The sequence below is a fragment of the Lissotriton vulgaris genome, chromosome 9, assembly GCF_964263255.1.
Source record: "Lissotriton vulgaris chromosome 9, aLisVul1.2, whole genome shotgun sequence".
NCBI lineage: Eukaryota > Metazoa > Chordata > Amphibia > Caudata > Salamandridae > Lissotriton > Lissotriton vulgaris.
Window position 1 is genome coordinate 151129905 of NC_141697.1, and position 26305 is coordinate 151156209.

At 46.0% G+C, this 26305-nt stretch overlaps 1 protein-coding gene across 1 annotated transcript in view; it reads left to right on the plus strand.

Moving 5' to 3' along the window:
* Window positions 1–3857: 3857 nt before the first annotated feature.
* SNAP23 (synaptosome associated protein 23) overlaps window positions 3858–26305 on the plus strand; it is a 230146-nt gene continuing 207698 nt past the window's right edge. The window contains exon 1 of the mRNA XM_086937239.1: window positions 3858–3985. The gene's annotated coding sequence lies outside the window, so the exon portion shown is untranslated. The remainder of the gene's footprint in view (window positions 3986–26305) is intronic.

Here is a 26305-nt window from a genome sequence, read left to right on the forward strand (position 1 = left end):
GGGATCAAGGTCCCGAAACGCGTCATGGCGGCGTGTTTGTCTGCACAAGGATGAGAAAATAAAACGACTTTTTGCAAATATCCTATTGGGTCCGGTTTCATTGTTGTCCTGAGCGGTGTTTTAGGATTCAGCGGAGTTCTTTGCATATATATATATATATATATAGATATATATATAGAGAGAGGCTATATATAGAGAGAGAGTTTGAGAGGCACTGACATGGAGTCACTCAAAATGGAGGAGTTGATTTTGGTCCATATATAACAGAGATGATGTGGCTGAGATTTTTAACAAGTGCCGCAGGGAGGGGGTCAGAGATGTGTGATGTCAGCTTCGTACTAGCGAGTAATTTGAGGAGTTCTTCACGGACATGGTTGAATTGAGACAAGGTTGCACTGTTTTTCAGTTGCAATGGGTTAAAGTTGGTGAACTGTGTTGTAGAGAAGAGGAGACAGCTATCATTTGAGATAGTTCTTTTAGTGGTCCCTTTTCATGTAGGGTATCCTTGGTGCATGATAGGGGTGGGTGGCTCAAGAGAGAGTTCGGTGTTAGATATTTTTTCAGAGCAAAATGTTGCAAATTCTTTACAACCTTTGGTTGAGTTGTTAATTGAGTGTTGAGGGAAAGAGGAGGTTTGTTCTTTGATGATGTTGAATAGGTCTTTGGGTCTGTTCCTGGAACAGTCTAGTTGTTTTTGAAAAAAGGAGGATTTTTCTCTGAAGATGTGCTATTGTATTTTAGGTGTTCAGCCCATAGAATCAAGACATTGGATTGCAAGGGTTGTAGTCTCCGGCTTCTTTCAGCTAAACAGAGATGTTGCCTTTAATTGTTTCGGTCTTTATTGAACCAGGATCTGGAGGGATACTTCTTGATTCCTCTCATTTCAGAGGGGCGAATGTTTCAACAAGTTCTGTCATTTTTGTGTTGTAGTGAGCAGGTAGGTCCTAGGCAAAGGAGAGGTCGGGTGGGGGTAGGATTTGGGAACTGACTAATGCTTCTAACTCTGCTTGGGGGATTCAAACAGCTAAATTGTAGGCAGGCCTTTGGTTGGAAGGCCTTGAAATCGAAAAGAATTAGATGGTGATCGGTACAGTCAGATGGTAGGATAGAGTGCAGGGATAGGGTATTATGCTTAATGATCATTGTGGGTTTGTTTCTTGCAGTTGGGTAAGATCGTTTGCTTCCAGGAGTGTAGCAAAGGTTTGCAAAGTAGGATCTTTAGCATTATTACAGTGTAGGTTTAGGTCTCCTAATCAGGGCAGGACTGGCCATAGCGGGCACTGGGCATTTCCCCAGTGGACCGGGGCCAGTTTTGTCACTGTGGGCAGCTCATCTGCCCCATGTAACAAAAGCAGGAGTGGTATTTTTTTATTAGCCCCCCCCCCCGCACCTGCTCCCAAGGCCGGTCGAGCAACAATCTGCCAGGGCTGGTTGCTGTACTCTGTCTGGCCCTGCTCCTAATATAGTTTGTGCAGCTTTTTAGGACGTTTTACGATATTAGGTCTGCCAAGTCTTCGAGGAATTGTGGGTTTTACCTGGAGGGAGATAGATGACATGAAATTTGCTGGAGTTGGGGCCTTTTGAGGAGAGCTGAACTTCTCAATATTCAAAGGTGAAATATTTGGTAGTGCAGAAGGAAGTTTTTGTGTACAACTGCTAATCCGCCACCCCTGTGATCCTTATGGTTGATGCAAATGATTGAAAAGTCCGGTGGGGTGAGTAGGTCAATGTAGGGCGGTGAATGGTCAGTAAACCAGGTTCCAGTTAGAAAGGAAATGTTGGTATTGTGTCGTAAGATAGTTTCAGCTATATCAGTGGCATGTTTGACTGCTGATCAACAGTTTAGCAACATGCAGCTGGGCGAAGGTAACGAACTCGGAGCAGTCTGGCTTGGATAGATGGGTGGCCTTGGAGGGCGAGTGGCATTTAGGATTCTATATGTGCTAAGTACTATCAGGATCTTGTGGCAGGGTTGGTTTGGGGCATTGCTATTGGTGTTGCTCAGCAACTCTGCTTCCCTCTGAGACATGCCAGTTGTGGTGTGTCTAGGATTGAGGCGTGAGGCGGTGAGGAGTGCAGAGGGTGGTTTGGTTAGGGGTGAGGGACGGGGGGTCAAAACGAGTGTTTGTGGGAGGGTCAGTGTTCCCCCATAGATGCATAGCATTGGGGCAGGGTGTGGTTAGTCTTTGCATCTATGCAAAGCAATTACATTTCTTCCAGAAAAGTGCTGATTTTAGCTTCTAGATGGGCTAATATAGGGATCGATTGAGAGACGGATGGGACTGTAGTGGGGAGGGGAGTGTGATGGAGCTCGTCAGAGTCTGTGGTGGAGGCTAAGGTAGGATTCAATGTGTTGAGGTTAATGGACTGAGAAGATACTGATTTGAAACATAGTTTGAGCTGGGCAGTAGGGGTGTGCATTGGGGAGGGAGAAAGCAATTTTGATAGCGAAACCTTACGTCAGGGCACCTGGTAGTGGAGGTGGCTAAAGGGGTTGGTGGTGGAGACAGTGCAAAGGGGTAGAAAGTTTAGCTGGTGGAGGTGTGGGTGCATGGATTCGTTCTCTGTGAGAGGGTGAAGCGGTTGGCTCTCTGGGAGAGGGGAGGAAGTGTGACCGGATGGCAATGGAAGGGTTGGTTCTCTGGAAGAGGGGTGAACAAGTAAGTAACAGAACAATTTAAACTCACTAATGAATTAGGTAAAACGTTAAAGGATTAGTGAAGAATGATCAGACAAGTGGTCTTCGAAAGCACAACAATCAGACAACAGTTTCCCGATATATAGGTTATATAAACACATGCTGAAACATGCCACAGATAAATGGAGAACACCAATGAGTTGGTTAGAAAATCTTGGTTTTTACTTGCCATTCTGGTGGTTGTAGTTTTCTATTTGTAATGTAATTGAAAACACAAAACAATTGTCTGAATGCAAGGTAGAAAAAAAACAGAACTGGATGAGCTACTCAACTTCACCTAGAATAACATTATAATACCGTATTATGTGTTTAAAAATGTTAGGATGTGTTTTGGCTAGGAACATATTTTTTATTAGTGCAAACAAATAGACGTCTAACTCCCAAAGAGAAGAGTTGACGGAGACGCGGCATATGGCAACTCCACAGAACCAATTTGGATTTATTAATTTCTCATGTCAGGTGTGAGTAATTCCTTCCATCATTTCTTTTTTCATTGCATGTTTGTATGTGTTGCTCAGAAAACAAAACTACATGTCCCTAAATTCAATTAAAACAGGGGACTGGTGATGTCACGATTGCACCACTTTTCTGTTTGCAATAAAGTATCACTTGTGACACATGGAAGCGTCACACAAAGACACAAAGCAAACAGAGAAATATCACATACTCATACTAAAGGTCGGCAAGCCAAACAATTAACAGAGAGTGACAAGCTAGAGCCAAGCCAACAGTCTGGATGAGCTCTAAGGGTCTGTGCACAAGTCGAGCTTTGTAAATATTTGGCATGTGAATAAAGTAACAAACATCATGTAAAAATATTATAAAGTCTCTTCACAATACAAAACAAATTACTTATTTAATGCAATGAAGGGTTCCACTTTTGGACATCAAATTATATCACAGCAATGAGAGATATTTATTAAAAGTGAAGGTTTAAAAAAATGAACTCAGAAACGTTCCTGCCCATGCTCTGGCAATGCCATTATCTCAACATCCTTGCCTCAATCGTTACTTTTGAGGCGATTCCACTTTCCACAGGAAAAAGCATCCAGAAGTATGATGTCTCACCCACCCAGGGTGCTAAAGGCTAGCTTCCCCTAGTTCAGTTCCTGTTTTTTACTCTTGCCTCATGACTGAGACAGGGATGGAGGGAGGCCGTCCTTGGTGGGATGGGGTTGGGCTACTCGCTCCCCGGTGTCGTTCCACGCTGGGCATGTGAGTAACAGAGGGAGGGCACCGATGTCTGGGAAGAAGGATACTCAATGAAGGTGACACCATTGGACCAATGTAAGTGACTGCAGGGGAACAGAAGAGCTGGATTTCTTGTTCCTTTCTGGGTTGCCTCTTCTCTCTTTTTGCCAATATGTGTGACCCTGGTGTTTGCCAGGATGGCTTGTCTGGGTCTTGTGCATGAGTGGTCAAGCGGGAGCACTGTGCATGTGCAGACTTTCAATTTCAGTAGCTCACGTCTCTTTATCTTTACTACACAGAGTGTGATGGTGAGTTTTGCCGGATATTCTGATTTCTAGAGTTTGATGGTAATTTTATTGGCAAAGATGGGGAAACATTCTCCCAAGAGGAATTATGTGGATGTTTCGTCTTCTTCGGCCTCTGCTCAGATCTCCCTGCATAGTTAATATGGGATTACCTGTGGATCAAGTTCCCAACACTTTTGCTGATCCAGTTCGAAGGCAGTTTCTGAAAGCTCCTGCTTTAGATCTTCCCCTACCTGAACATGTTTCTGATGAGTTCGGAGAATGGAAGGATCCAGATCACATGTCATACCAAGATTCATATTTATGCTTTATTCTCTTGACCATATGGATAAATCAGTGCTTAATTTGTAAAATTTGAAGTGCAGGTGCTCAAATCTTTGTCGAAGGCCACACCTACTTTTCTATGGCTCCTTCCACTTCCTACACTGCCACCAGCCACTTCCTCAACTGGCACTGTGAAGTCAGATTTTCACCATAACCTTGTTGTCCCATACATTAAAAATATCACTCAAAGTTGTTGAACAATCACAGACGTGTAACGCCCTGTTTGGGAGCATAATGTAGCAGAGTCCCCAGTATTCTCTCTCTTCTTGCTTCTATATTTCTCGCTAAATCTCACTGCCACGCCCCCCTGTCTACCTCCAACTCTGATTGTCTTTACTTTAGTTTCTCTTTAGTCTACCTATCCCTGCCTCAACACCCTTCTATATATCTTTCCTTCTCTTCTCACCCATCTTTTACTCTGTCATCTCTCTCTTGGTATGTGACCTCACGGCTCACCCCTCTTTAATACCTCTGATACCTCTGTCTCTCTCTCTCTGCTTTCTACCCTTTCCTCCCTACTGGCATCTTCCAAGTTATTCCTCACCTCACCTACCTCTTGCTACCATGCATCATTCTGCTGTGGAAGACAGACTATCGATCATAAAAAAAGTAACCAAACATAAGCATTTTTTTTTGCTTCCAGCACCCACACGTCGAACACCGAGGACCAATATTCATAGACACCACAGCAAATCACAGCTTTCAGCATCCCTATATCTTTCCCAACCTATTCTAATATCTAAGCCAGAACACGACCCGATACTTGATGCAATGCAGACATCTATGCATTTCCTGCCAGGTACCTTGGAAACTTAACTGTAAAGGGTCTAATCACAAGTCAGGCAGCCTGCTTTCTTATGCTTGCTACTCCACCAGACACTATGCATCGATCCCTTAGGTACGCACACCTACCTTCTCAATCCTCTGCTTCCCAAATCTCCACAAGGTAATTCCATTTTCAACCTTCCCATCCACTGATGCGCACTAATTTTGTTATAAAAAACACAACAAGCTCCTAAGGTGACACTCCTTTCTGCATGCCCAAACCCCCAGACCTCTACTCCTTTGAACAACAAAGCTTCTATCTACATTCCAACAGCAAAACAGCAAGACAATGCGTAGAGCAGTGGGCATCGCTGCGGCGGTGGCTACCAATCATTTTGCTCGGAACAGTCCACAGTACGTCCTCAGGCATCACCGAATTTCATTATGACCCTGCAGGGCCGGGTCATAATGAAATTCACCTTCAAGTAAAGTTTAGTGCTTAACTTACCTATGGTGGGAAGGCCGGCAGGGACTGACTCGGGACACACTCACACTGGCTTCACGGCGCACACACGTCGCACAGCCGTTCTTTAATAAATGATTAGGCCTGCCTGGTGCTGCTTAATACTAGCAGACACAGTACTCTAGTGAATGTGGCCGCTGATCAATGCCCTCACAACGCCACGATGCGATGACTCGTGGTGAGCTGCCTGCTGCGCGCTGTGGTGGTTAACCGTTATGCTGGGGCATGGCAAATTGGTAATGTGAAAAAAATCTGCGCAGTGCGCATGTTGACACACAGCCTGCCCCTACCCCATCATAACAAAAATCCAGCCCAAACCAGTGTCTCCGGCCCGCCCACCAAAGGCAAAGGCCCCGAGGTGCGCAGTGCGGTGCCGCCATTAACACAGTTATATTTAATGAATATGAATCTCCTCTGGGCTGGGGCGGGGCTCAGGACAGGTTAAGTGTCCCACATTCCGCAGCACTGTTAAATGCCGGCTGCTTCGGAGATGTGAAAAAAACACGATGCTGCTGCACGGGAGACAGGACAGTACAGTAGCGAGTGTACAGTAATAAGTTAAATTGAAAAATGTGACGTGCACGGTGCGCCTCGTAGATCTGGCCCTGTCAAGTAAGTTTCGGTACTTAGCACCGGAAAGCACCGGCACAAATTAGGCCCTGAAAATGCTAGACTCGGTGGCTATATATTCCTACATCACCAACTTGGACGGCCGCACTTTCATGTCCAGAGAAAGTATTCTAAAAGACTAGGGGGCATATTACCAAGCAATAGCGATAATTATCGCTATTGCTTGGTTAGAGACAAAAATGTACTGATGAGCTGCGGCGATTTTTATCGCAGATAAACCTTGGTATTACCAAGGTTTATCGCAAATGCGATAAAAATTGGCCGCAATGCATGAATATCGCTGAAAAGCCCGCGATATTCATGCATTACCGAGCTAATGCTCTTAGCCATGTTATCCACCTCCCATTGAATAACATGGCTAAGAACTGCTGAGGGCTAGTGTTAGCTTTTGGAGATATTCGCTCTTAGCGTGAATATCTCCAAAAGTTGGAAATAGGAGATAGCGATGTTAGCGACTGTTTCCAGTCGCTAACATCTTGGCACGCCCACTTTGCATGTCATTAGTGACAAATATCACTGACATGCAAAGTGGGGCCCAAGATGGTCGCTATCTCCAACTAGCTGTCTCTAACTGGTGTTCGCGACAGCTAGATAATAGGGAGATAATTTTATCTCCGCTTTCTTGGCTTTTAAAGCCAAAAAAGCGGAGATAATCCCCCTTGATAATATGCCCCCAGATGGTTAAAAAGATTGATTCTGCTCAACCTTCAAGACGATCAACACAAATTCCTCAATCCTACCTTAAAAACAGAAGGGGAAAATATACAGGAATTAAACTGAAAAGAAGAATATGAGGTTACTTCCTCACAAGACCCACCGCTCCTTACTATCAAGGAAGTGGCCAAGAACAGCCAGTAAGAAGGAAGATGGTTTTCAGGAAGGTATGGAAAGAGTCTACCTGGTGTGATTTAGGTAGCGAAGGAAAGCTACAGAAAGGCTTAATTTCCTACCTCGAAACTCTGGGACCATAGTTATGCCCTACCCCAGAAAGTCGATCAAGAAGCAAGCCTTGCAATCAGGGATCAGGAAACTCATTCTGAAAAGCAGTCTCACCAGTTCCAAAATATGAGAGAATAAGGTGTGTCTACTCCAAGGTCTTTCTGGTAAAAAAAAAAACCTTAAGGGGATTACAGAATGATAATCAACCAGTGCAAGTTGAATTTCTGTATCAAGAAAATTCCTTTTGAAATGGGAACACTACAAAAGATCATCTCCCTGATAATAAACAATTCATTCCTAATAATAGTGGAGTTGATGGATGCTGTCAGAAACCCTTTCAGAGGCCCTCAGAGCAAGCAGGAGCTACTGGGTCCAACAGTGGCAGTTGAAGCCTTTTATTCCTGATATACGAGGGCCTGACCTACTGTTGATCCCGAGCAACGGGTCAAGTACTTCTTCAACACATGACCATCAGTGGAAGTGCAAGTATAGCAGAGCATGGCTTCTCTGGGGGAGAAAGATACGGGGGTGGTGGGTTTGGGAGGGGGGTGGAACACAGGCTCCCAACTTAAAATACATTCAATAGCAGCAATAAATAATTGTTCAGTCAAAATAGTTTCTATTATGACCAAAGAAGTATTTACATACAAATACAAAATGAAATTCAGAATACACAAACAATACACACAGCCCTTGAGATCAGGCCTCTAGTGTTCAATAAGCTGCCCCCCCCCCCGAGTCCCACTTTCCTCTCACCAGCAGTAGGGGTTATTCCCCATAGGGGACGTTCAGGTTGCGCCTCCCTAGCATTGCAAGTCTTGAGAGTCCCACCTTGACTCTTTTAGAAAAGTCAAGTGTTCCAGCGCCAAATCTCTACCTGGTAGACCAGTTTCTCCTGGGCATTCCAGCTCTTCGAACAATCTTAACCGCACCAACAGGGACTGCATGACTGGAACCTCCAGCACCACCTCACTGCAGGTGCAGAGGCTGCAGCGGCCGCCATCAGTGAGTAACACTGCAGGTCTGCAAGGGAAGCAGCAGGCTATCCTCTGCACTTCTCCGGTGCTACAGTAAGTTCCCTTTGATCCCTCTCACAAGTGGATGGGCAGGGATTTGATGACTTTTGGTTGATCTTCATTCAGGGCTCTGGCCCCCAAGGATCACCACGGAGGCATCTCCTCTCAGCAACAGCATCAAACAGGCTATAATCCTTGTCCTTTCCAGTGGCCCCCTCTGGCAAACAGAGTCATCACTCTTACTCTGCACTCGGGCAGGAGGCCGATCGGCATGAAAACAAGTTCCTCTTCACCGCGGCCCCTCTGGCCTACAGGGTCACAGACTCTACAACTGCACACAGGCAATGGCCTGATTGGCATGGCTAACTTCATAGCGGCCCTCTTTAGCATATGGGGTTGTCGATTTTCACAGCGCACACAGGCAATAACCTGATTGGCATGGTTAACTTTACTGCAGTCCTCCTCTGGCATATGGGATCGCCGACTTTCACTGGCAAAGGAACCATAGGGACAAAAGTCCACTCCTCACACCCCGCTACAGGGATCCACTCGCCACAATCCCCTATTGGACTGTGCTCTTTCCAGAACTCTGATCTTCCTTACAGGGCACGTTGCTCTTGGCAAGCAGGCCGGCACTGGTGCTCCAGGGGCAGGTGGTCTTGGATTTTCCCTGGGTGATGTTCCTCCACCGAGGTAGGAGACTAGCAGACCTTAACCCCCAGTCCTAGTCACAGGCAGAAGTCTTGAAAAGCTTCCCCTCCTTGCACTGCCTGACTGGCTACTTGGCCTCAAGCTCCCCTTCTTACCATCCATTTCCAGACACCAAATGTGATTTAGGGTCTGAGTTTTTGAAGTTTGAGTTGGAGGTCTGCTTCTTTTTGAAGTGTCTACTCCTCTGCCCTGTCCTTTCTTAAGAAAGCAGTCTCTTACAGCAGGAGTGACTCCAAATCTGATAGTCCCACAACACAGGACACAGGAGGGACTAGAGGTTCACATCTGGAAGTTAGACACAGTGATATGCATCAAAAAATGAACTCAGAGCCCCAGCCCTACCCTTTATGATTCTCTTATCAGTCTCCTTCCTGATATGTCCCCAGTCCCCTTTACAGTGGACTCTCTCTGAATAAAAGAGCACCCTTTGAAGTGTAATGAAGAGCCTGGCTCTTCCTCCTCCAGTGTGTCCCGCACCCAGCTGACAAGAGGGAGCAATCCACAAATTTCTGAGGGGGTTCTTCTACCTCCTCATGCTCCTCTAGTCAGTCGTGGGCCTTACAAAATGGATCCCAGAATCCTCTATGTATAGTACCAGTCACTGGCACACATACACCCATCACATGCATACAGCACACATGCACTACACAGCACTACATACTACCTTGATGAGCCAAGGGTAAGTTAAGCACACAGCAGCAGAACTTTTAGTGAGTGAGTCTGTAGGCCTCATTTCAGTGACACAGGCAAAAAGGCCTATTCACTTCCACTGATCACTATGGGGTATGCTGCCATCCTGTGCTCATGCTACTTAAATCCTGGCAAAGGCTATAGCCTTTCACTACTTTGAGTGTAGCCCCTCATGGTCCCAACAAGACCACAATATGTGAGACAGGCCTATGCCATGATGCACAGGTATGATCTGTGCTCACATTTGACAACAAAATCAGACAATGTTGCAAAAGCGGCACTCGGGGCAGGGGTGCATGTGCCAACAGATGCCTACTTCCATATACCTATATGGACAAGGTATTTGAGGTTCCTAAGGTCTGCGGTAATATAAAGACATTATCAGTTTCAAGTCCTACTCTTTGGAATACAGTTGTCACCCAGAGTGTTTGCTATGATGATGTCCCCACTGGTACCATATCTTCACTTTCAGGACTTTAATATTTACCCATACTTGTTTATTTAGACTCCCTCTTAACAGAAGGCACTAGTAGGGTGGAGAGTGCTAAGAAACTGCTTGGAGGAACATCGAATGTTGATAAATTAAGAAATGCCACCTGGCGCTTCAACAGGACATGACATGTATTGGGGACCTGTGCATGACCAAGTTGGGGAAGGTTTTCCTTGCAGAGGAAAGAGTTCAAAGATTAAGAGATGCAATCTATGAAGAAAGCCCCTACGTGTCTTTGGCAAAAGGTACAGAGCAATATGGCCTCATGTGTGTTCCTGGTACCCTAGTCTAGACAACATCTCATATCTATAATGATTGACCTTTTAAGATGGACTGAGATCAAAAGATTCATATAACTTCTCAAATCATACTATTACTGTGTGGACGAATACATGATTCCCTCAGTAGGTGCTTTCTTTTACATCTAATATCTTCCTTGTTAATAATGATGGATGCCAGTAAAAAGAGCTGAGGAGCAGCGTGTCTCCTTGATGATTCAAGTAAGATGGTCAATCCTATAGAGACATAAATACTTAGAAGGGGCCAGAGGAGATTTTAAAGACCAGCGAGAACAATCTCCCTGATTAAACACACACAAAACGGGCCCTCGGGTCGAACAAAAAGAGAGAGAGGGGGTTGACTTAGAAGAAAGCGTCCCTTTTAAGGACGTTTCCATCACCCACCAATGGTTGCATGCTTCATCATTGGGAATCCTCCTCGCAGCATGAAGCCTAGTTATGGTACAGACTACAACTACCTCGCTGCAAAGGAGGAGCTCAGGGATGTTTTAGGTATGTAAGATGGGTTGTTACTAAATACCAATGTGAGCTGGCCGGATGTCATGAGGGGTGCAGTGGTAGTGATGAAGTGGATTAAAACTAGCTACAAGGTTTACCTTATACTTTTATTCTGGCTGGCTTGTGCTAGGATTAAAAACAGAAGTTATGACAGAAAACATTAGATTTATTCGTACTATACTCAGATCGACATGTTTCAGCGAGTTTCATGGCCTTCTTCAGGATCTAAAGTTAGCTACTGCTGTGAGGGTGAGAGCAAAACGTTTTTTAACACAGAGAAAGACGGTATATTAAATATGATACAAAACCAGTGATCCATGGAAAGCAGGATGGTGAATTCACCGATGGTACCTGTAAGGGGATCTAAATAACATACTAAGCAAATTGTTTATAACAGAGTGAAAACAATGCAGCCCATTTTGTCAAATTGTAATCGAACAGTTTGTCGAGACATACACATGTTGTGAATGAGGAAGAAGGGTCCCAAAGCAACGCCCACAGAGTTCCCCATACAGAGGTTGTCATGCAGTTACTTGGGGTTGGTATGACACAGTGAGGAGTTGTCTATAATTAGAAACACTCATCTGCAAAGGTTAGTCAATGTGCACCAGCTCTCCTTAGCAGAAAAGCTTAAATTGCAAATGTGACTCCAACCTGTCTAATAAAGGTTGTGGCATTAGTGTATAATCTTGGGTCAGAATAATAGAAACTAGCATAAAAAAGGAGAGCAGAGACCAAGTCAAATCTATGTGTAGTAGACTCATCTCAATTGCCGTCAAGCAGTATTCCCTATTCGTATTGTAATAGATGGGATGAAGCAGTTATAATGGTGATGAGGGGTACAATAAAGTTTTGTTGAAACAAAGTATGTTTCAGAAAAGGGGGTGGTGATGAACAGAGTATCTGAATTAAGCAGACTCATTGCACCATCAGGATTCAAGCAAGCCGGGCCGAAGACGGCTGAAATGCCAGAAACCGGTCCCCGGTAGCTTGTTTCCTTCCCAGTATAAGAATTGGCTTGGTAGTTTGGTCTGCCCTGTTCCCATGATGCACTGGGCCAGGGACAGACTAATTTGCATGTAGCCAGGTTATGAGCTGGGGTGGTGCAGTGAGCTAAAAAACTGTGATGGATCAAGCCCTGATCTTTGGACTGGGTAAGAGTGGTCTGCTTAATTCAGACATTCTGTTCATCACCACCCCCTTTTCTGAATCGTTTTTGTCCACCATAAGCGTGGAAGGGTATACTCAGATGTGAGTCCCTTGCTCATTGCACCATCAGGATTCAAGCAAGCCGGGCCGAAGACGGCTGAAATGCCAGAAACCGGTCCCCGGTAGCTTGTTTCCTTCCCAGTATAAGAATTGGCTTGGTAGTTTGGTCTGCCCTGTTCCCATGATGCACTGGGCCAGGGACAGACTAATTTGCATATAGCCAGGTTCTGAGCTGGGATGGTGCAGTGAGCTAAAAAAACGGTGATGGATCAAGCCCTGATCTTTGGACTGGGTAAGAGTGGTCTGCTTAATTCAGACACTCTGTTCATCACCACCCCTTTTCTGAATCGTTTTTGCCCACCATAAGCGTGGAAGGGTATACTCAGATGTGAGTCCCTTGCTAATTGCACCATCAGGATTCAAGCAAGCCGGGCCGAAGACGGCTGAAATGCCAGAAACCGGTCCCCGGTAGCTTGTTTCCTTCCCAGTATAAGAATTGGCTTGGTAGTTTGGTCTGCCCTGTTCCCATGATGCACTGGGCCAGGGACAGACTAATTTGCATATAGCCAGGTTCTGAGCTGGGATGGTGCAGTGAGCTAAAAAACGGTGATGGATCAAGCCCTGATCTTTGGACTGGGTAAGAGTAGTCTGCTTAATTCAGACATTCTGTTCATCACCACCCCCTTTTCTGAATCGTTTTTGTCCACCATAAGCGTGGAAGGGTATACTCAGATGTGAGCCCCTTGCTCATTGCACCATCAGGATTCAAGCAAGCCGGGCCGAAGACGGCTGAAATGCCAGAAACCGGTCCCCGGTAGCTTGTTTCCTTCCCAGTATAAGAATTGGCTTGGTAGTTTGGTCTGCCCTGTTCCCATGATGCACTGGGCCAGGGACAGACTAATTTGCATATAGCCAGGTTCTGAGCTGGGATGGTGCAGTGAGCTAAAAAAACGGTGATGGATCAAGCCCTGATCTTTGGACTGGGTAAGAGTGGTCTGCTTAATTCAGACACTCTGTTCATCACCACCCCTTTTCTGAATCGTTTTTGCCCACCATAAGCGTGGAAGGGTATACTCAGATGTGAGTCCCTTGCTAATTGCACCATCAGGATTCAAGCAAGCCGGGCCGAAGACGGCTGAAATGCCAGAAACCGGTCCCCGGTAGCTTGTTTCCTTCCCAGTATAAGAATTGGCTTGGTAGTTTGGTCTGCCCTGTTCCCATGATGCACTGGGCCAGGGACAGACTAATTTGCATATAGCCAGGTTCTGAGCTGGGATGGTGCAGTGAGCTAAAAAACGGTGATGGATCAAGCCCTGATCTTTGGACTGGGTAAGAGTAGTCTGCTTAAATCAGACACTCTGTTCATCACCACCCCCTTTTCTGAATCGAAACAAAGTATGTGGCACTGATGGAAGTTGTGTGGTGTTGCTAGTGTTTATCAGCAGTGAGTGCTTCTAACGTTTCTTCTGGGGACTAGGATACAAACGTAATCGTGTTTAATGATGACAGCTACGAAGGACAGCGTGGCTGAAGAAAGGGCAAGCCACCTCTCAATCTGGCAAATAGTAATGGTAGCCCATGAACCAGAGCTAATTTACAGAGTCGATAGGTGCTGCATGTGTAAGAGTTTTGTCGTGCCCAAAGTAGGTGTGTTCTACATGGGGAAAACATGCAAAGTGCTTCCTGGTATGTAGTACTGCGAAGCAGGCAGAAAAAATAAAAACAACACAGAGACAAATACGTACGCCGTCAGCCATAAACCCATACTCACGCAGTGTCTCAGATACGAGGAAGTCAAACTGGTTAGCTTGGTAAATATCTCACTGAGATAGGCACAGTAGTGATCCCGGTTACCATTCATGAATATGCCACGGCCGATTTGACTGCACAGTTAGACTTCATTGTTTTGACTGTAGTTGTCATCGATGATGCAGAAGTGCCTTGCAACTTCCCTTTTTCTGCGACACTGCGTGAGTATGGGTTTATGGCTGTTTATTTGGGCCAGGCACTCACACCGACGTTTGGTTTGTCTCTGTGTAATTTTAATTTTTTATGACTGCTTCGCAGGACTAGATACCAGAGAGCACTGCACATTCTTCCCCCATGTAGAACACACCTACTTTGGGCACGACAAAACTCTTACACATGTGGAACCTATTGTTATAAACAATTTGCTCGGTATGTTATTCATGATCCCTTACAGGTACCACCGTTGAATCCACCATCTTGCTTTCCATGAATCACTGGTTTTGTAACGTATTTAATATACCGTCTTTCTCTATGTTAAAAAACTTTCTGCACTCACCCTCACAGCAGTAGCTAACTTTATATCCTGAAGATGGCCACGACACCCGCTAGGTCATTGGCTGAAACATGTTGATGTGAGTATAGTATGATTGAATCTAATGTTTTACGTTGTACCTTCTTGTTTTAATCCTAGCACAAGGCAGCCAGAATAAAATTATGTGGTAAACCTTGCAGCTAGTTTTAATCCACTTAATCACTAGCACTGCACCCTGACATCCGGCCAGCTCACATTGGGTTTTAATAACAACCCGTCTTACATACCTAAAACATCCCTGAGCTCGTCCCTCGCAGCGAGGGGGTGTAGCCCTCACCATGACTAGGCTTCATGGTGCTAGGAGGATTCCCAATGTAGAAGCATGCCACCAATGGCAGGTGAGGGAAACCGTCCTTAAAAGGGAAGCCTTCTTTTAAGTCAGCCCCCTCACTCTCTTTTTATTCAACCAAAGGTTGGTGAAGATAGGGGGGCCGGTGCCCTGCAGATTTTTGTGGGCAATGCATAGGCCTTTGAAATGTATTTGCTCTTGTATTGGGAGCCAGTGGAGAGTTTTTAAGGTCAGTTTAGCTGAGGAACAGTTATTAATGCCTGTGAGGAGTCTTGCTGCTGAGTTCTGGACTACCTGGAGTTTGTGGATAACAGAGGTTGGGGCTCCTAAGTAAAGAGCGTTGCCATAGTCCATCCTCGATAAAATGAGGGCTTGAATTAGATTTTTTTTTAGAATTCTCGGGTAGGAGGGGCAGTACTTTTCGTGTCGATCTCAACAGGCCAAAGCAGGTAGCCGCTGTCTTTCTGGCTTGGGCTTTAAAAGTGAGCTTGTGATCAAGCCAGAAGCCCAGGCTCTTTATTTCCTTTTTAGGAGTGGGGGGCTGGTCCCATACACGGTGGCCACAGAGTGTGTAGGTTAAAAGTTGTTTGATTACCCAGCAGCATGAGCTCCGTCTTGTCGCCATTGAGTTTGAGATGGGACTGACAATCCCAGTTTTTATAGCAGTATACAAGGTTACGGTGATTCACAGTATTGAAGGCTGCACTAAAGTCTAGGAGGACGATGGCTATGGATCCTCCGGAGTCCAAGATCTTTCTGGACTCTTCCACCACCGCCACTAGTGCAGTCTCCGTGCCCTGACACAGGCAGAAGCCCGTCTGGGAGCAATGAAGTAGTTTGGAAGTTTCAAGATAGGTGGAGAGTTGGCGGTTCACATATTTTTCCCGCAACTTTACTAATGCCAGGGAGAAGAGAGATAGGGCGGAAATTGGACAACTCTCTGTTTCAGTAATGCTTTTAGCATAGCAATATTCCAGTCCTGTGGGACTGAACCAGATTCTAGGGAGGCATTAACCAGATTGACAAAAGGAGCTGTAATGACAGGCAAGGCGGATTTTATGATGTTAAACGGAGCCGGGTTCAGCGGAGAACCACTTTTGATGGTATTGAGGATAAAAGGAAGAAGTTCCTCATGGAGTGGGACAAAGGATTCAAGTTTGGAGGGAGTTATTCTGGGATTGCGTTTCGGGATGCGTGGAGAGTTGATCATTATTGACCAATGGAAGGAGGTTAAGTATGTGCTGAATTTTGATGGAGAAGAAAGCTGCTAGCTCCTCACAACGCTGGCCCGTAGAATCTGGGGTCACGGGGGTGTGTGGGACTTTCATTGTTTTTTTGATTATCCTAAATATTTTTTTGGGTGCATTGGAAGACAATGAAATTTTTTCCTCATAGTAAGTTGCCTGCGCTGATTTGAGTGAACTTTTTTAGGAGTTAGTGGATGCCCTGTAGTTGGATTTTTTATCCGCTGAAAAGTCTTTCTTCCACTCTCTTTCGAGTCTCTTGCACCTCTTTTTTTGTTTGCAGAGATCAGGTGTGAACCATGCAGTGTTGTTTGAGCCGGCTTTTTGAATAATGGATCTCCTGGGGAGTACTACGTCTAATGGGTTCTCGATCCATGAATGGAACTTGCTGCTGGCTATTACTGGATCGGGGTGATGTAGAGGTGTGGTAGAGTGAAGTTCCTTTGTCCATTCCTCTATATTTAATTTGGGCCAGTGGCGGGCTTGAGTGCGGGAAGTTGGCGCATTTGAGCGGGGGACGATAGCTGCCATGCAAAGGGGATTAAAAAATGGTCCGACAAGGGGAGGGGGATAGGTTCCTTCCCTTTAAGTTCTGCAATGTTTGCGAAGATCGGGTCGAGGAGGTGCCCTTTGGTGTGAGTCGCTTGATGGATCTTTAAGAGCATTTCACATGCTGCAAGGTCGGGGGCAAGATCATTGGCTATTATATCCTGGGGGTTATTAAAGTGCAAATTAAAGTCACCCAGCTGATTAAAATTAGATGCGGTGCTGGCTAAGTTTACTACCGCTTCAAGCAGTGGGATGCAGAACTGTCCCAGGGCTCCTGGGGGGGGGGGGGCGTTATAGGAGAATGCCGACAAAGGTTAGTTGAGGGGGTGACCGTAATGGAAAAATTGGAATTTTCACAGTCTGAGAGGGGGCTGCCCAGGATGCGTCAAACAAGATGGTCTTTATAGAGAATAGCGATCCCTCCCCCTTTCCTGCCTGTTTTATCGATGCGCTGGATTAGATATCCCGGGATGAGTGCTTGGACCACATCTGGGTCGGAATTAGGTCCTAGCCATGTTTCCGTAAGGAACAGCACATCGAGTGCAGTGTCCTGTAACATTAATGAGATCTCAGTGGTGTGACTTAGCATTGATCTGCAGTTCAGCTGTGCCATGTTGTGCTGATTCCCATTCTTTGATTGGTTTCCTGCTTTTGGGGATGGCTCATATGCACATTGAAAGCATTTCTGTTGCCTTTCCTCCAAGGCAATGGGATGTTTACACGTTGTACCTAGGGTGTTTCTAATTTTGAGGAGAGTGTCCCGTGAATATTGAGCAGGGGCGGGGGAAAAAAGGGCAAGGGGTTTGGGCCCAGAGCCCGGTCTGGCGCGGACGGGCTTGCCCTTGGCGTGCCGGTGGCGCGCCCGCTGCACGCATCCGCTGCGCGTCTGACTCTGCATGTGTTTTTATACTGGTTAGGCTAGACCGCTAACCTGCCGTCCTTGAGTGTGCCTTACTTCCGGTTTTAGTGGCGCCTCCCTCCAGACAACCGGAACAATCCGTGCTGGACCAGGGAGGGCGCTAACACTGGGTGCAGAGATAATCAAAGTGAGTGAGTATGGCTGAAGACTTAGTGCAGTACGGAGAGATTTAAAAAACACGCAGAATGTAAAATATTTGAAAGCCCTTTCCCAGGCGCTTTCTCGAATTTGTCTAAGTTAAAAGATGCAGTTTCCAAGTGCTATGACAGTTTTAAGATATATAGCGAGAAGCCCTTTCCGATGCGCTCCCCAGAGGCAATCACCTTGTCAGCCTTAAGCGCGTCCGCTGCGCGTCTGACTCTGCATGTGTTTTTATGCTGGTTAGGCTTGACCGCTAACCTGCCGTCCTTGGGCGTGTGCCTTACTTCCGGTTTTAGTGGCGCCTCCCTCCAGACAACTGGAACGATCCGTGCTGGACCGGGGAGGGCGCTAACACCGGGTGCAGAGATAATCAAAGTGAGTGAGTATGGCTGAAAACTCAGTGCAGTACGGCGAGATATAAAAAACACACAGAATGTAAAATATTTGAAAGCCCTTTCCCAGGCGCTTTCTCGAGTTTGTCTACGTTAAAAGATGCAGTTTCCAAGTGCTATGACAGTTTAAAGAGAATATAGCGAGAAGCCCTTTCCCAGGCGTTCCCCAGAGGCAATCACCTTGTCAGCCTTAAGCGCGTCCTGTCTTATGTAAACAGACGGGGAAATTAGAGTTGGTCCTCTCAGCCTGGAACTTAACAGAGAGTAGGTTTGCCCCAAAAAATTCTCTTTTGTCTTTAAGGGCCATTCCCATTTTAGGGAAGGAGAATACGATGGCAGATCGCCTCAGTAGAATACTCCCATCTTTCCAATACCTATCCCTTCCTACGTGTCTGGTCTCCCCAATATGCCTAAAGTTCAGGAGGCCTTTCATACACCCATTTCTTCCAAGAAGACACTCACCTGCCATGGTTCTTTTCACTCTTTCCTGCACCAGCAGCACTGAGAGGGGACAACCTATCTCTATCTTAGCCTCATCAGCTCCTCTATGCATGTCCTCTTTTTCATCTTATACCTCAAGTTCTTCTCAAAATTCAAAAAGAAGCAGTAGAGATGATAATAGTACTTTGATTCTTGCCATGTGACTCCTGGTTTTCTCTGGTGATAACAGTGGTGGTATTTCCTAACTGGGAAATCCCTCTCTTCCCTTATTCTCTACGAACAAACAAATAGCGGAAGCTTTGATAAACGAAAACACACCAGAATCTCTTGGGTGTTTCCTTTTATCAAAGCTTCCTCTATTTGTATTTTGGTTGAGAGGTACAGACTGCAAACCAAGGGAATCCCTCAGCGTCTAGCCAAGTGAGTGCTGTTACATCTACTAGGCAAAAATTTAGAATTTGGAGCAATTCTATGTAAACCTTGTTTTCTTTCTATTTAGTACACAGTGTGACCTTAAGACCCAATCCTGCTTTTGCAGCTAAGTTCTAGCAAAGTTGCATAAAGAACGGGAAACTGTCTTATATACTTTATTTTCTTCACCAGCTTCAGAATCAGAACAGGATAAGTCACTGCATCTTTTTGGATGTAAAACAAGCCCTTTTAATTTATTTGTGCAGATCTAAGCCTTTCAGGAAAAATAATCATGTGTCTGTTACTTTGGAAACTCAAATTAGTGAGTTAAAACTTCTAATATGAATATTAGTACATGGATTCACTGTACTATTTTCATGCCATATTTGCTTTCTGACATTCCAGTTCTGGTGGGAATACACAGAAGATCTATTTGGGTGGCTACTTCCTGGGATGACTGTCAGGGTCCAGGAGTTCCTTAAAATGAAATCTGTAGAGCATCTACTTGGGTCTCCCCGAAAACTTCTTTTTGTACATTACCAAATAGACATTTTGAAACCAGAAGGTTATTCTTTTGGTAAAGATGTTTTGAAATGTGTTTTGTCGTCTTAAACCCAGACTTTCCTTTTTACGAATTAAAGGGTGTTGCATAGTTAGTAATTGAAAGTATTATTTTCCTAAAGTTGAAAGCCACTTTTGGCTTTTTTATGCTCAAAAGTAATAACTGTGATGAACTATTATTTGCTTGGCTTTCCCAGCCAGATTGAATCACACCATGGGAAGGCTGTGTGGACGTGGACATCGATAGGGAAACGACCGAATGAGTCATGTGACGGTGCCGAGTCAAGTTGCGTCCGAGCCCGAGGCTCCCAACCCGTTTCAGGCTCCTTCCAGGGGGCCCTCTGCCGTCTCCACACCCCAGGCCAGTTCAATACCATCACGAGTGCATCAGCCGTAGCCCGCTGCATCGGAGAGGGTGCCTGGGTGGTTCTGCGGAGGCAGCACGGCAAGGACAGGGTCCGGCTTGCGGTGCCATCTGGTGAACCCCATTCGCTCTTGTTACGCACCGAGCAGCCTGTGGAGAACAGCGCAGAGCGAACGGGAGAGCGCCACGGCTGGTGCCTGTTGCCCTTTGCCTGATCCAGTTACATTGGCGCTCGTAGGTAACGCTTGAGGAGTAGTGGGGCCTAATGGTTACAGATTGTTTTTTGGTCCCGGGTATCCCAAGTGGTCTAACTCATACCGGACAAAGTGTGAAATGTCCTCCCCCTTAATAAATAGCAGTACATTAGCAGACACTTAGCAGGCAGCTCTAAAACAAGCATTTACAATGCAATGGTTTCGCCTTTGGAAAAGTTAGAACTATTGGCATTGTAAATGACAAATTTTGTATTTATGTGTTGGTTTTGAAAACAGATAAATAAATGGCATTGTCATTTACATTGCCATTAGCTTAATCTCTCGCAAATGTGAGACCTATTGTACCCTACGGTAGCAAACAGCAAGACAGCAGAGCTCAGCAGACAGCAATTACTACCACACCCACACACCCAGAGCCACACACACACACCCAGAGCCACACACACACACACCCAGAGCCACACACACACACAGAGCCACACACACACAGAGCCACACACACACCCACACACCCAGAGCCACACACACCCAGAGCCACACACACACCCACACACTAAGAGCCACACACACCCACACCCAGAGCCACACACACACCCACACACCCAGAGCTACACACACACTCAGAGCCACACACAAACCCACACACTGAGAGCCACACACACACACACACTCAGAGCCACACACCCACACACCCAGAGCCACACACACCCACACACCCAGAGCCACAGAACAAGAAGTTTGAAGCAGCACCGATATCCTGTTTTTAGAAACTTTATCGCTTGTTATTTTAAAAGAACAGCCAACATGTTGGCAACGTCATACCAGTACCCAACACCAATCCCGCTCGATCACAAATGACAAATACATTTACATTTATCCTTCATGTACTATATTTGCACCTCTGTATCCACGCTATTCCAGTTTAATCCAAAAAATGAACAATAAAGTAACTATTGTGCACCGTTTGCCTTATTTGTGGCTCTTTCTATGTCCTATTGTAAAACACTTCTCCGTACGTTTGAAATACATGAGCATCGCCAAACATGGAATGCTGGAGCCGTTTCCTGAATCTCAGTTAGATAAACATATACATCAGTCAAGGCTCTTTGATTGGGAAGCAAGGGGTTAGCTGAATTTTGCCACTAAGACAAACATCACTTGATAGACTTTCAGGTAGTGTGGTTTCCGCAGTCTACGGTTTAAATAAAAACTTCAACAACACTGGAGAATTCATTTAAAGAGAAGGCGAGTCTTGGCTGCTGCGTTGCATAATTTAGCTACACATCATGATAAAGGCCCTTTAAGGGTTGATTGTTTATGCTCGATGCATGGGCAGCATGGCTCCTAAACAGGCCCTACAAAAGGAAGCAGGACTATGGTTCATGAAGGGCACACTTTCATTTAATACCATACATCACTGGACAGGACAGGGGGGCGAAGTGATGTTTCTATTGCAGCGTTTAGCTGAAGCACACAAACACATTTCAAGACATACTCTTTAAAAGGAACAATGAAGGTACATCACAGATGGCAGTGCTTGATGAAAACACATGGAGGTCTCCTGGCATCTTTAAAATGGAAGCATGGGGGTGCTTACCGCCTTGCACAATTTAGCTAACCTCTGAAAGTGAGGTCAGTGGTGATGTCACTCGCAGTGAACCCCGTTCTGAACAAGCTGATGATCTCACAAGTGTGAGAGAATCATCATCGGTTACGGATGTGTGGGGGTGGAGTGCGGGGTGTCTGGCCTCGTTTATTATGTTCATAGTCACATGGGAGAAAAGGCATGGCAACCCAGCCACGGCGAGCCACGTTACATCCCACCTGCCCACTCCCTACTCTTATGAGGAGCGCGGGAGTAAGCAGTTGCCTTCTGTTGCATAATCCCCAGGCGCGGGGTCTGGGAATGCCTTTTAGGCAGGACAGCGCTGCCATTTTATGCCTACAAGCTCAATCACACAAAAGACATCCATGGATAGCGTGGTGCGGGGACAACATGCAGCTGACTAATCCCTCCTATACTCGCAGAAAATCTTTTAAAGTGCTCAGTGCCTGTGAGGAATACTGAGCGCCCCTCTTCAAACAGGCGATGCCTACACACAGGTACATTTATAATCGTATTCGGTTTACAGACGGAGGGTGCTTTGTGCCAGCACTATGAAACCACCCAGCTGCAGTGTGCTGTGGGGGCTGATCACAGTTCGTTCTTCGCAACTTTTAGGGTGGCAATAGCTTATAGGAGCTTCACTTTGTGCTAAGGTGTGGGCGGGTCTCCACAGAGTCCAACTCAAACAAATAAAATAAAAAAATACCCTTACGATCAGGCCAGTGACCTGGGAAAGGCTCTGTTACAGAAGTGCCCTGGAAGCTTTAACAACCTATTTGTACCTCACAACATTAGAAATGCATGTGTGGCTCACCTAAGGGAGGCGGGGGGGGGGGGGGCTTAAAATTAAGGAGTCCATAAAGAACTCAATCTGTGTTACTGTCTCAGAAGCCCCTAGTGCAACCAGACATGCCTACCTTCCAGCAACAAAGTTTAGCATATGATTGCCCATCATAACATAGGAAGGCAGAACATACAAGAATTTACTATATCGACACAGTGTAGCATAGAGCAGCAGAGCATACTAAGCAATGCCTTACACCACAAACTGCATTAAACTGTACCATGATATCAATTAAAATAATTCCCCTCTGTACACAATTTCATATCGTGTCATCATACCATACCATATTGTATCTAATCCTGAACCTACCTACAAAAAATTATTCAGTTTTAACAGAGAATGGATACAACAAAGCGTCAGGGATGGGCCAGCTCCCATCAGAGGCACACGTCATCACGTGATCTGACAAGAACCATAAACACCTGCAGGGTGCAGGTCTTGTCCAGCCCACAGCGCTACAAGCTCACACGTATGGCTGCCATGTGCCACACAAATATAGCTTACCGCTACATACCAAAACATGCAATACAGCGCAAACGCATAGCACAGCATCCCACAGTAGATGAATTCAACAGAACGGAGCCACGCCAGTGCAGAGTCGACTCTAGTCTATTGTAGCATAAAACAAAACACACAAAAAATGAAATAAGCCAAAACATGTTTTAAACTCCGGCATCTACTTGCATTTGGAGCACTGGTCAGTACTGAAAGCCTAATTCATAAATATCCCGGCTCTCAGGACTGCTTTTCTGGCCACGTAGCACTATGACGCAGCAATAAATCGGCACACATTTAGAACATATAACTAAATATATTTAAAACAGCGAATTATACAACAGGGTAATAAAGAAAGCTTTGGCGTTCAGCGGTATCATAGGCCCTGTCAAATACAAGGACAATAAATCACTGCAGCTGGAAGGGCAGTGGAAGGCAGCCACTGGGTGGGGAAGGGGCAACAGAAACCTTACACCCCAGGGCCCTGGTGCAACTGCACCCACTCCACTAGTGGTGTTTTCGCCCCTGAAACAGATAAGGCGCTATCAGTAACCACAAGAACTTTTTCTCATCGAAGCTCACCTCAATGGGAGTGGTGGTCTCACTTTTAACAAGTTCTAACTGGAAGATACGAAATGCTCCGGACTGTTGCCCATACAAACGTGAGAGACTAGGCTAAGAAATGTTCACAATCTCACTCGAACCCCCTACACCGCTCTCCATTCACTCCTCGCCATCCTTGCCTTCATCACGACCGCCCTCCCTTTCTCTCGATATCCCCCCCACTGCGTTACCCCCACCAAGAGCCCCGACTCCCCCCCCCCGGCTATGAAAGCTGAGTCTGTACCCGAGCAGCTTGGCAGGGCCTTCCTCACAGCATCGAACACAGACAGTGGGCGGGCGAGAGGGAGGTGGCACGGATAGTGGGCGGGCGGGCGGGAGGGAGAAGGCAGGACAACGGAAGGGAGGGCGGGGGATCACAGCATCGAACACAGACAGTGGGCGGGAGGGAGGAGGCACGGACAGTGGGCGGGAGAAGGCAGGACAACGGGAGGGAGGGGGATAAACAAGATGTTAAGAAACCAGGTTGGACAGCATCGAACACGGACAGTGGGCGGGCGGGAGGGAGGAGGCACGGACAGTGGGAGGGCGGGGGAGAGACGACTAAAAAAAACAAGGCCAAGGGAGAGAGGGAGGGCGAGTACAGGGGAATGAATGGACGGGGGTGGGATGGGAGTGTGTGATTTGGGGGCATGGTTTTCGTGCTCTCCCCTTCCCATTGGCTGGAAGGTAAAATTCCAGCCAATGGGAAGAGGAGAGGGCAGTCCTTAAAAAAAGACACGGAAACGCCCCGAATCGCGTTTTCACGGGGAAAGCGTGATTGACAGCCAATCTCTTCCAATGGCTAGCCTCCATTTATGGAGCTAGCCAGTGGAAGACAGAGGCGGGACTAAGCCCCACACTGTAGGAACATAAGAATTCTCCTGGGCAGAGCTAGTGCTCCGGCCCAGGCGAAACCTAAAAACAGCTAAGCACCTGACCCTGTAAAAGAACCAATTTTGGCAGTTCGGAAGATCAGAAAATTGAATAAATTCCTCCCTCTGCAAAATCTCTGTCACTGCTGACTAAACTGCCACAGCTTTCTCTGCTCTTCTCTCTCGCCGTACTAGGATATTCCAGGACAGCTCTGCCTATAGTGAAGCCCCCATAAGCATCTGCATGCCTCCAATTTCCAAACTTCCTGTCTACATTCATAGTCGGCTGCCGCAAGTGCATGCCCCGCTCCCCTCAGAAGTGGCTCGGCTAGGGCTGGGTGCGGCTTGCAGGGATAGTCAGGTGTGCCCTGTTCGAGTCTTGAAGCTTAGTAAATCCTGTGGCTAGGAGGAGCGGGGCGACAAGACTTGGTGACAGCAGTGGCAAAACGGACCAGGAAAGTTGTCGTAACATGTCTCACTGGTTCTGTCCGGAACAAGATTCAAGTGGGAGGAGAAGATGTGGGGTTTCTTCTTTTTGCGACCAGGAGGTCTTGTTTATCAGAGCTCAGGAGATACATAAGAGGTAAAGGGAGTCCTGAGTGTCATGGCAGTAGATACCATTGCTAAGTGACAGCCCACGCCAGTCGTGGGAGCGGCCCACTTATGCGGCTTGGGGTTGACCTGTTGAGTTTCCATTTTAGGCTTACCTACCACCTCAGGAACAAGACTGATATCCAGGTGGAGTTATGACAGCAAAGAAACTGCGTTCATGTAAATTGGTTTACATAACAGATTGTAAAAAAAAAAAAACAAAGCTAATCCCCTAAGGAACAAATCGATACAGATAAATACGCTAAAAGGATTTCATACTATTTCCACCTTTTTTCTAAAAGAGATAGGGTTAATAAAAGTGGAGATTATGCAGAATAAGCTTGTATCTCTTCCTGGAAAGGTCAAGGCGAAAACAGAAAAGTTGCTTTTGGCAAATCTTACTGTTTACTCACCTGGAAATAGAGTAACTCGTCTGTGGTTGAATTAAGCCCTGAACTCAGAGAGGAAGGCTCCCCGTTGGAAGGCTTTACTCTCACAGATATTAATATCAATCTGAATCCTATTCCAAAGGTCCTTCAGGCTACTAAGCCTCACACTAATATTACATCCCTTTCAAACTTTCGAGACAGTAGACAGGACTTTTCCCCTGGCCCTACCTTTAAGATACAGCTTTTTAGTAGTACACACCCAGTGGAACATCTACATTAAATTCAAGGGTGTCCGCCACCCGTGACTTGCCCCCGAGTCCTCATCTACTAAATAGCAACGCAGAGAATAAAATATTGATGTCTGAATCTTTGCTCTGACTGGAAAGAGTCCTGTTGTCAATTGTGGCTCTAATTGAGAAAACTGTAAATAACTCTAATCACATCTTGGATTCTCTTCTGTCCCTGATCAAATCTATTATCTCTGATTAAAGACCTCCAACTGGTAAAACTATCCCCCTTCCCTCATATAAGACTAATCCCTTCAACAGGGACCCTTTTTCCCTTTCCCTTTGCCGTAACTTTAATCAAACCAAATCCACTCAAACGGGCACTGTTTCCCAGTTTAATTGCCGGAACTTTGGCACTCAGGCAGGTACGTCCTTTGGTAGTAGAAAGAATAGGGGCAAAGAAATTGAAGACTTATTTGAAGAAAATCAGCCCCTCTTGCTACAGCAGTTCTTCCAACCTGAG